Here is a 10,999-nt window from a genome sequence, read left to right as displayed (position 1 = left end):
CATCTGCTGAACGCTTCTGCAGACTAGGAAGTGAAGATTTCCAAAGCGAAGAGCAGGACATGAACGAAAAGGAGCTGCACGAAGTGGGGACGGAGGTTTGACCAGCACAGGCCGGGAAAGGCTGGCACTTGGCCAGGGAGGGGATGCGCGAGGGCCCCGGGCCGAGCCTCCTCCGGAGCGGGAAGCCGGGCGGGGCTCTGGCTTGGCGGAGTCCAAGCACCACCAGCGGGGCCCAGACCGGGGCTGCGGCTGCAGCTGACTCGGCGCCCCGCCTTTCCGCCTCTCCTTTCGGGGCCGCGGGGCGGGGACGCGGCCGACGAGGCCGCGTGGGGGAGCCCAATTCCGGGCCGGGGGGTCGCCGAAGCGGGCGCAGCGTCCAGGCTCCGCTCGTCGCGCGCGCGGAAGCCCAGAGCCGCGCGCCCCGCGCGCTCACGGCCGCCCCGTGGGCCCTCCGCTCCCGCGCGCCCCCTACTGGCCGAGCGCCGCAGCGCCCAGCCGGGCCCGGAGGCCCCGCGCCGCACACTTTGAGATCAGGTCCAACCATCAAGCCCGCAAAACGTTGATTACGGTTGCTGGCTCAACTCCTTCCTTCTGTTTTTGAAGTTTGCGCCGAAAAGTTAAAGTTTCCCCCTGCACACTCCCCATTCCCTTCCAAATTCTGAGTTTGAGAAGGAAAAAAAATCAAACAAGATAAATATATGGGAGCCCCCAACTTTTTCTTGGCTACCTGATGCCAAGAGCCACTCATTGGGAAAGACCCTGATGCTGTGGAAGATAGAGGGCAAGAGGAGAAGGGGACCACAGAGGGTAAGACGGCTGGATGGCATCACAGACTCGATGGACATGAGTTTGATCAAACTACGGGAGATAGTAAAGGACAGGGAGCCTAGCGTGCTGCAATTCAGGGGGTTGCAAAGAGTCGCACACCACTTACTGACTGAAAAACAACGACGTCTTTTCCAAGGAGCCAGAGAACTGTATTTAGGCCAGCTGTTTTTCTAGACAGGACGGTGAAGAACCTGTTTTGTTTGCTTCGTTTTCGTATAGTTATAAATACCATCTGATCAAAGCCTACGGGGCACATGATGACCGCAAAGGTTCTTTCCTAGGTACGGAAAAGAATGGGAAAGAACCAGGTACAGGAGTCACAATCTAGTTAACTGTTAGTGAACAAACAAAGGGGAGCCAGTCTCTCTTTTTAAACTTAATCTTTTGTTTTGTTTCCATTAATTCGCTTTTCTTTCAAGTCCAGTGGTGCTTTCTTCTTAGATTGAATTTAGCAAAGCAAGAGTTCAAGTTAGAAGCAAAAGAAAACAGAAACCAGGCTTCCCTTCTTTATAGGATGATCAATAAAATTTATGGATTATCCAGACAACTATGTGATTAATAATACAAGTCAACGTTTATTGAGTTCTTACTATTTGCCAGAAACTGTTCTAATAGCTTCATTTACTTTATAATAAAAATCAGCTTTTATGACATTTCTTTAATGGTTTACATTTATTAGCACATTAAATAAAATAGCCCTGTGAGATGAATGGGGCTTCCCAGGCTAGTGGTAAAGAACCCTCCTCCCAATGCTGTAGACTCAGGTTCAGTCCCTAGGTCAGAAAGACCCCCTGGAGGAGGGCATGGCTATCCACTCCAGTATTCTTGCTTGAAGAATCCCCGGGGACAAAGGAGCCTGGCAGGCTACCATCCTTAGTGTCACAAAGACCCAGACATGACTGAAGCAAGTTAGCAGGCATGCACTTAGCAGGTATGAGATGAATACTGTAATTATCCCCATTTTACAGATGAGACTGAGACACAGGGAAAAAGTAACTTCTCCAAGGTCACACAGCTATAACTTATAATGCTGAGATTTAAAGCCTGAGGGTCTGGGCTTCCGTGTCCGTACGCTCAACTCTCACATTATACTGCCTCAGTAGGAAAAAAAAATGAACTAAGATCTTCCTTAATGCTCACAACAAATATACAAGGTGGGTACTATTATTTCTCAGTCTTACAGGCATAGAAGTGTAAACACAGGCTAAAGAACTGTCCAGGATCACCGAGCTAGTAAGTGGTTCAGGCAAGACTGGACTGGTATCCCTGAGTCTGATTCTTAACTAACCGCAAGAAGAGAGAAGCTATTTTTATACATTTAGCCATGAGGAGTAGAATGAATTGTCTCCAAAGTGTGGGAAACTTTCATGACCTAAGCCCCTGGGTTTTAGATTCAGTCACTCATGCCCTTTCTTAGACTTAACGCAGGTCTGGACTTTCTTTTCAAGCAGCTCCAACATTCCTAAACTCCACTAGTGATGCTGAGAACCCAGGCACCCTTGACCAAATGCAGAGTTAGATGAGTCCCAGATAGCTCAATGGTGAATCCTCCTGCCAAGGCAGGAGACTCGAGGTCAATTCCTGGGTTGGGGAAAATCCCTTGCAGGAGGAAATAGCAGCCCACTCCAATATTCTTGCCTTGAAAATTCCATGGCCACAGGAGCCTGGCAGTCTACAGTCTGTGGGGTCACAAAGAGTCAGACACGACCAACCACCCATGCACCAGACATCCTACCTATCTCTTCCCTGAGGAATGCATAGCATGTTTAGAGCAGCTGCACTCTGAGTTTGAGGCCCAGCCTCAGGACGCTCCTGAGAAGGGAAAGCCAGTACCTCCAAGCCCTCCAGGCTCTTATTTGGGAAAGTTTTGCTTTCTGAAGGGGAACAAAAACAATCAAAGAGGAAGTACAGAGGATGTGTATGACTATGACCATGTAACAGCTTGGTTTGTGTCCATTTACGAAGCTCCTCTCTTTCTCCCCGCCCAGGAAAGGCCTATTTGCACGGTATAGTGAGTTCCAGGGATGCTGGGGAGCTGATCAGGGGAAAAGATAAAAACAAAAGTTTGGAGCAACACTTTGCTAGGTTTGTGTCCGGAAGGCGAGGAGGGGAATTCCACACAGAAGTTATGGACCCTCAGAGGCTGTGGCGGCACAGAACCACCCTCAGAGTAAGAAGGTAAAGGAACTCTCAGGGAGAGGGGTGGGGAGAGACTTACACGTCTAGATGAGGGCGCTCAGCAGGCCCTCTGGGTGTTGCTGCATCCAGGCTCTACCAAAGGGTACCTGCCAGCAAGGTCTCTAACAGCTCCATAGTTCTCTGTGGCTCTCAGATGCTGGATGCAGTTTCTCAGGATATGCACAGCAGGCCATTTCTAAACATTTAAAAATCTCCTCATCTAGGCTGTGTTGACTACACCAAAGCCTTTGACTGTGTGGATCACAACAAACTGTGGAAAATTCTTAGAGACGGGAATACCAGATCACCTGACCTGCCTCTTCAGAAATCTGTATGCAGGTCAAGAAGCAACAGTTAGAACCGGACATGGAACAACAGACTGCTTCCAAATTGGGAAAGGAGTATGTCAAGATTATATTGTCACCCTGCTTATTTAACTTATATGCAAGAGTACATCATGCAAAATGCCGAGCTGGATGAAGCACAAGCTGGAATCAAGATTGCTGGGTGAAATACCAATAACTTCAGATATGCAGATGACACCACCCTTATGGCAGAAGAACGAAAGAGCCTCTCTTAATGAAGGTGAAAGAGGAGAGTGGAAAAGTGGGCTTAAAGCTCAACATTCAGAAAACTAAGATCATGGCATCTGGTCCCACCACTTCATAGCAAATAGACGGGGAAAAAATCAAAACAGTGAGAGACTTTATTTCTGGGGGCTCCAAAATCACTGCAGATGGTGACTGCAGCCATGAAATTAAAAGATGCTTGCTCCTTGGAAGAAAAGCTATGTCCAACCTAGACAGCATATTAAAAAGCAGAGTCATCTTTGTTGCTTTACCAACAAAGGTCCGTCTAGTCAAAGTTATGGTTTTTCCAGTAGTCACATATGGATGTGAGAATTGGACTGTGAAGAAAGCTGAGTGCCGAAGAACTGAAGCTTTTGAACTTTGGTGTTGGAGAAGACTCTTGAAAGTCCCTTGGACTGCAAGGAGATCCAACCAGTCCATCCTAAAGGAGATCAGTCCTGGATGTTCATCGGAAGGACTGATGTTGAAGCTGAAACTCCAATACTTTCGCCACCTGATGTAAAGAGCTGACTCATTTGAAAAGACCCTGATGCTGGGAAAGATTGAGGGCAGGAGAAGGGAACGACAGAGGATGAGATGGTTGGATGGCACCACTGACTCAATGGGCATGAGTTTGAGTAAGTTCCAGGAGTTGGTGATGGACAGGGCAGCCTGCCATGCCGCACCAAGGGGTCACAAAGAGTCAGACACAACTGAGCGACTGAACTGAACTGAGGCTGTGTTTAAAACAGCTGAGTATGCTGTAAATATGAAAATTTGGCTTGGGAGTCGACAGGCTTTTGAGTTCAGGGATCCCAGACTGTTGTCTTCACAACAAGCCAGGAGCCAATATACGGGCGTCATCTTCGGCTTATTTATGCAGTATCTTCCCTGGTGGCTCAGAGGTTAAAGCGCCTGCCTCCAATGTGGGACACCCGGGTTCGATCCCTGGGTCGGGAAGATTCCCTGGAGAAGGAAATGGCAACCCACTCCAGTATTCTTGCCTGGAGAATCCCATGGACAGAGAAGCCTAGTAGGTTACAGTCCACGGGGTGGCAAAGAGTCGGACACGACTAGCAACTTCACTTCACTCAAGACCCAGTAGGAAGTACAGCCAAACACAGCCAGCACGCACGGCTCCAGCAGGCTCAGACTGCCGGTGCACACCCGAATTCTGGATCCAGGGTTCTGACCGGAGGACCCACTTTGAATGCTGGTCATCAACATGACTGATGACGGTTATTGCCTCGCCATCCCTTCATCAGCACAAAAACAGATAAATCTTACACTCAGACAATTATATACATACAGAAGGAAGAGCAGGAGGAAATTGTACCTACAGTATCTACGAGGCAGTTTGAGCGGATCTGTGCGTGTCCACACCAGCGCGCTTGTTGTTGTCCAATATCACCAGCAGGCGGCGCTGTTACATTACGCATCCGAGAGGGTCTGCCTTCCACCCTAAGGCCTGAAAAGAAAGTACGTAAATTCCTTATATCTGGTCACAGCTCTAGCAAGCCCTTCCAAATCATGGACGTTTACAATAACATGTGTGATATTAAGCCCATTCACTGTGAAATCCAACAGATTCCCCCAAGCCCTTCAGGAAATGCAATACATGTATTTAATTTTTGGAAAACGAAACAAAATCCATTTACTAGACCAGTCTACCTGCTCCTGGCTCCATAGGACACCAAATTAGTGAAATGACTACTCCACTGCTCATTCTGTATCATTGGATGTATTATCCAACAGAAAAGGTTCTCTCTATATAATATTGTTTGCTATTTTTTAATTTGAAAGCATTCCAAGTCCAGATAAAGAGGTGAACTCAGTCCAAGGGATTTCACTTTGGAGATTTGAAAGTGTTTGGGGTCTGTAGGATTGGAGTGAGGCAGGCACAGAACCATTCTTTCCTTAGCTGTCTGTTCTGATAGCCTTAAATTCAGGTCCAGGTTCTGTTTCCAGGCCCTTTTATTTTCACACCGCATTTTCTTCTGGGAAACTCTCATTGCCTACCATCAACTCAACATCAGTTTTTGCTCCCAAAGCTCTGACTCCAGAGTTCCAAGGCTGTTGCAGCTGCTCAGATGTAAAGCATTGGAAATTGTGGCCGGTCTCCTCTCTGCCCTAAACCACTTCCTCCTTAGCATTTTCTTATTTCTGTTAATGGTCCTCCATCTCCTCTATGCCTCAAAGCCATTATTTTTGATCCTTTTCTCCCCTCCACACCCTCCCAATTCGATCCTTCCCTAAATCCTTTCTAGTCTATTCTGTAAAGTGCTTGTATGTCTTCCAACTGTTTCTTGAATCCTTTGTACATACAAAGACTCTTGCACTGTGTGAAGCCTTGGACTTGGCACAGTTTACTCTTCATTCCTGTGGCAGCACTGAAGCAAAACTCACACAGCAGTACATATCAATAAATTTAATTACCAAAAATCTTATTTTAACTTAAGCAGAAGAAACTGAAGTAGTTTGATGTTTTATTCTTCTTGTCACAATAAATGATTTCATGTGTCTTGAATGAGTTGGCCAAAGAGTTTGTTCAGGTTTTTCATAGCATCTTACAAAAAAAAAGCCTGAACAAATTCTTTGGCCAACCCAATATAACAAAGAGGAATTATGTGAGCTTTAAGGTTGTAGAGTAGGAATCAGGCCTCCTTATGTAAAGCCAGTGTGATTATTCTGCAGCCCAGCGCTAGTCAGGAATTTTCCTCCTTTCCTGGGCCTAGTAATCATCTGGGGAAGCTTGTTAATGAAATGCAGATTCCTCGGGTCCACATCCTGCTACACTGATTCAGTATATTTGAAACGAAGCTGAAGAATCTGCATTTTAAACAAAATAAAACAAAAATCTAAGTAGCATTCTAAAGAAAAAGTCATATAGAAGAAATTTTGAGTGCTTACTAAAGAAATAAAATATTATCCTTACACCATTAAATTGCTTTATAATAATACTTTAGTCACCTCAGCTGTGTCATTTGATTTCATAATTCTCTCCCAAGGGTTGTTTCCTAAAACCTCTCTTAGGAGCTCATCTCCTTGGCTTCTGAGCTTGCCAGGTGGCTCTAGGGGCAAAGAACCCGCCTGCCAATGCAAGAGACTACAAGACGAGGGTTCAGTCCTGGGTTGGGAAGATTCCCCTGGAGGAGGGCATGGCAACACACTCCAGTACTCTTGACAGGAGGATCCCATGGACAGAGAAGCCTGGCGGAGGGTCGCAAAGAGTCAGATGCTGAAGCGACTTGGCACACACTCAAGGAGTCCTTGGAAGTTTTTGATAAGGCAAATGGTGTCATTAGACATGACCCCAGACGTGACACTCGTGAGCAGATGTGGATAGATGGACTTCGTGGTGTCTGGAGACTAACTTTTACAAGTTTCCTCTACTTTATGCTCACTCTGTCTCCTAGCTGAGCTTGTCAAATTTCTGGCAATCCCAAATCAAAAAAAAATTATGTATGTTGGCCCCAAACCACCCACCTTCCTGGGGCTTTCAAGTGTCAGTGGTGAGCCAGCCAAGCACATGGCGACTCGCCTGCCACAAACCCAGCAAAGTCACAGCGCCCAGCAGAGTGCTTCCCAGATCACCAGACGGCAACCAGCACAGACTCCCTGAGGCTTGCTTCAGTTTTTGTTTTCAGCATTTCATAATATGTTGTTTATTGCCTCATTCTCTCCAGGAGAGGGTAAACTTCCTGAAAGCAGAGTGTTGTCTATTTTGCTTATTGTGTTGGACAAGGAGGGTCCGGCATATAGAACTTGCTCAACAAGCGTTTGGTCTGAGAGCCAGCAGAGGCGCATCATGGGAAATGTTTAGTGACCTTTTAACCAAATTTGGAGGTGCATATCTGATCAAGCATTATTTCAGGAGTTTTCCTAGGATGATTCTATATGGTCCAGGTGTCAGATCCAGAGGCAGTTTACCACATGAGAAAGACATGAAGGGGATGAGGAAGGGGCCTTCCACATCCACAATGAGATAATGCGGAATTAAATATCAACGAAATTGACTTAATATAGCAAATTGAGTGGTATCCACAGGAAGTGCTGAGGTAAGAATATTGTGTAGTTTCAGACCTAGATGGATGTGTGATTAAGCAATTAGTTTTCTGGATCTTGGTAAATGGAATTTCCTGTGTTCTTTATAAAATATGAAACACAGTGTTCTGAATTTTGACTTATTTTGTTTCTTGATGAATAAGCTTGTCCCAGTTAGTCCTGCAGGCACAATGGTTATCAACCAGGAGTGTGGTTTACACTCTAGTCTTCCTTGCAAAACATTCAGCAAATATTTGGGTGTTTACAAATCATATCTTTATTTACTGATCAGAGGTCACTGCTCCCTCACTCAAGGTAAAACATACACAGCAATCTGCTTGAAGAAGGGTAGGAACCATGTCACCTTTCAGGGGTGAAGCAAGGTCCTTCAAAATGTCAATAAGGAGTTAGCCTTTATACACAGTGTATTCTTTAAGGACTTAACTTTGAACAGGAAGGACTAAAGCGCAATCACAGTAAGGTAGTAAACTGAACTAAGGAGTTACAATTTAAAACAAAGATACAAGTCTTGCAAATGTTTATTTGCCCTCATTCGAAATAGGAGGTTAAAGTAAATGTGGGTATTAAGTAGGATAAGATGAATCATTTTGTTAATCTGATAGCATTCTTCTTACCTTCTCTTCTTCTTTGGGAATAGATCATTGTTTTTCTCCAAAGATAATTTATCGGACAAAATGATCGGAGTTTCTCAAACAGAAAAATGAAAATTAGTGGTGAAACTTCTTTCACAGTGCAAGGGACTTCAAATTGCAAATTTCATGAAGATAGAAACAAACAAACCAACCAAGAGTGCAGTCAGGGACCAAGTTGGCACATCAAAGGCTTAAATCTAACTTCTCCATTCCACTTTGTGTCAATCCAGGGCGGCCTCAGCATATTCCTTTATCTCCAGTCAGTATTACAAAGGGCTGATTCCATATATACGGAATTTAGAAAGATGGTAATGACAACCCTGTATGCGAGACAGCAAAAGAGACACAGATGTATAGAACGGACTTTTGGACTCTGTGGGAGAGGGAGAGGGTGGGATGATTTGGGAGAATGGCATTGAAACATGTATACTATCCTGTAAGAAACGAATCACCAGTCTATGTTCAATACAGGATACAGGATGCTTGGGGCTGGTGCACGGGGATGATCCAGAGAGATGATAGGAGGTGGGAGGTGGGAGGGGGGTTCAGGATTGGGAACTCATGTACACCCGTGGCTGATTCATGTCAATGAATGGCAAAAATATTGTATGGCAAAAACCAATACAGTATTGTAAAGCAAAATAAAGTAGAAATAAAATTTAAAAAATTAAAATAAATAAATAAAAAGGGCTGATTCTTGGCCATTTGGGGCTCTTGATGTAATTCCAATTAGGATAATCCTTCTCTCTTAACTCACTCAGTGCTTAATTTCCTATATCCCAGCCATAGCACTTTGTGAACACCCCTGCCCTCAGCCATATGCTTCCATGGACACATGCAGTGAAACTTTCTTTGAAAAGTTAAGAAGCTCAAAACGCAGTCTGTGACTGCTACCTCACCCCCAGGGAGAACCCTGTATTACCTGTTTCACTTTGTTTTTCTGTCTTTAATTTACATAGTGAAACTAAAAGCATGTTGTTCACAATCAAGGAAAAATTTCATTTTCACTTTCCTTGGGCTATTTTTATAAACAAAGCAAATATTCTAACAGATAACTTTTTTCCCTTAGTAGCATATTTTAACTATTAAGTTGGACTGATTTTCAACAGTGTCAACAAGTCATTTCCTTTTGCTATTTTGAGGAAATCCAATTCTAAAGAGTAAGGCTATAACTTTAGCTTAGATCTGGAAATGGTTTAAAGTTAGAAAAATAAACTTATCATTGTCAGCATTGATTTTGAGTTTTTTTGGGCCACTCAACTGATGTATCTTCCCTTAAGCTACTGAGAGTTCAGTTCATCAAGTCCTATTGACTTGAACCATGTGGTCAGCATTGAAAAACTGCTTCCTTTTAACCTTGGACTGAAAATACAAATGCAATTATAAGATAACTAAAATCCAGGTTTAAGAAAGACAGTAGAAGCCAATCTCGTTCCTAACCCAGAGAAGAAGACAGATAGGCAGATTAGGTAGACAGGTAAAAGAGATGCAAACACACGCTCACACAATCAGACACATGCATGCTGCTCCTCAGTCGGGTCCGACTCTTGCGACCCGGTGGGCTGCAGCCCGCCCAGGTTCCTCTGTCCATCGGATTCTCCAGGCAGGAATACTGGAGTGGGTGGCCATTTTCTTCTCTAATACATATGCATACACACATTAATTTTTAAAATCCATAAACTCCACCAGCAAACCATTCTATCAATGAATCACTTTGAACCACATGATAACATTTTATATCTGTCTATCACCTTAGATTAAGAAGTGCTTTATTAATGGTACTGATGAACCTATTTGCACGAGAGGAGCAGAGACACAGACGTAGAGAACGGACCTGTGGGCATAGTGGGGGAAGGAGAAATTGAGAGAGTAGCAGTGAAATATACACTTTTCCATGTGTAAAACAGACGCTAGTGGGAAGTTGCTGTACAAGGCAGTCAGCTCAGCCTGGTGCTCTGCTTGACACAGACGGGTGCGATGGTGGGGGGTGGGGGATAGGGGGGTGGCGAGGAAGCTCCAGAGGGAGGGGATGTATGTGTCCTTACGGTTGATTCATGTTGTATGGCAGAAACCAACACAACATTGTAAAGCAATTATCCTCTAATTAAATATTAAAAAATAAAATAAAAAAGAAGCGCTTCATGATTCTATTTGCAGTCATGGTTAAGAGCACAGGTACTGAACCCATGGGTTTGGAACTCTCTGTGCCACAGTGACCTTGCGTGTATCACCACAACCTCCCAAAGACTCTCCTTCATTCATAAGATGCAGATAATCAGATCTACTTACAAGCCTGTTGTGAGGATTAAATGACAGAAAATATAAAACATCATCAACTAAACTGTAGCGTGACGTCAAATATAGGGAAGATTCTCTAAATCAGTGGTTCTCTCTATACTTCTTTCAGGCCTATAACATGAGTCACAGGTTAGGACATCTCAAATTTAGCTTTACATAACCCAATTCAAATTCAACAAACAATTTGGAGCAGAGATGAACAAAAGAGAAAAGGGAACTCATAGAGTGAATGATCAATGTACATGAAGATCATTAGCAATAGATCTTCTATTTTTAAATCAGAGCACAAATAAATGAATGATAGGTGATTTGGGAAATTATTAAATCAATAAGCAAGCCCACTGACCTCTGAATTAAATAAAATGATTATTTTGGCTTAAATATTGCCTATGCTATTTTCTCAGAAAATCAACTGGGATACAGAAGAAA

This window comes from Capra hircus, chromosome 17 (assembly GCF_001704415.2).
Source record: "Capra hircus breed San Clemente chromosome 17, ASM170441v1, whole genome shotgun sequence".
Classification (NCBI taxonomy): Eukaryota; Metazoa; Chordata; class Mammalia; order Artiodactyla; family Bovidae; genus Capra; species Capra hircus.
This window is presented reverse-complemented; position numbering follows the sequence as displayed.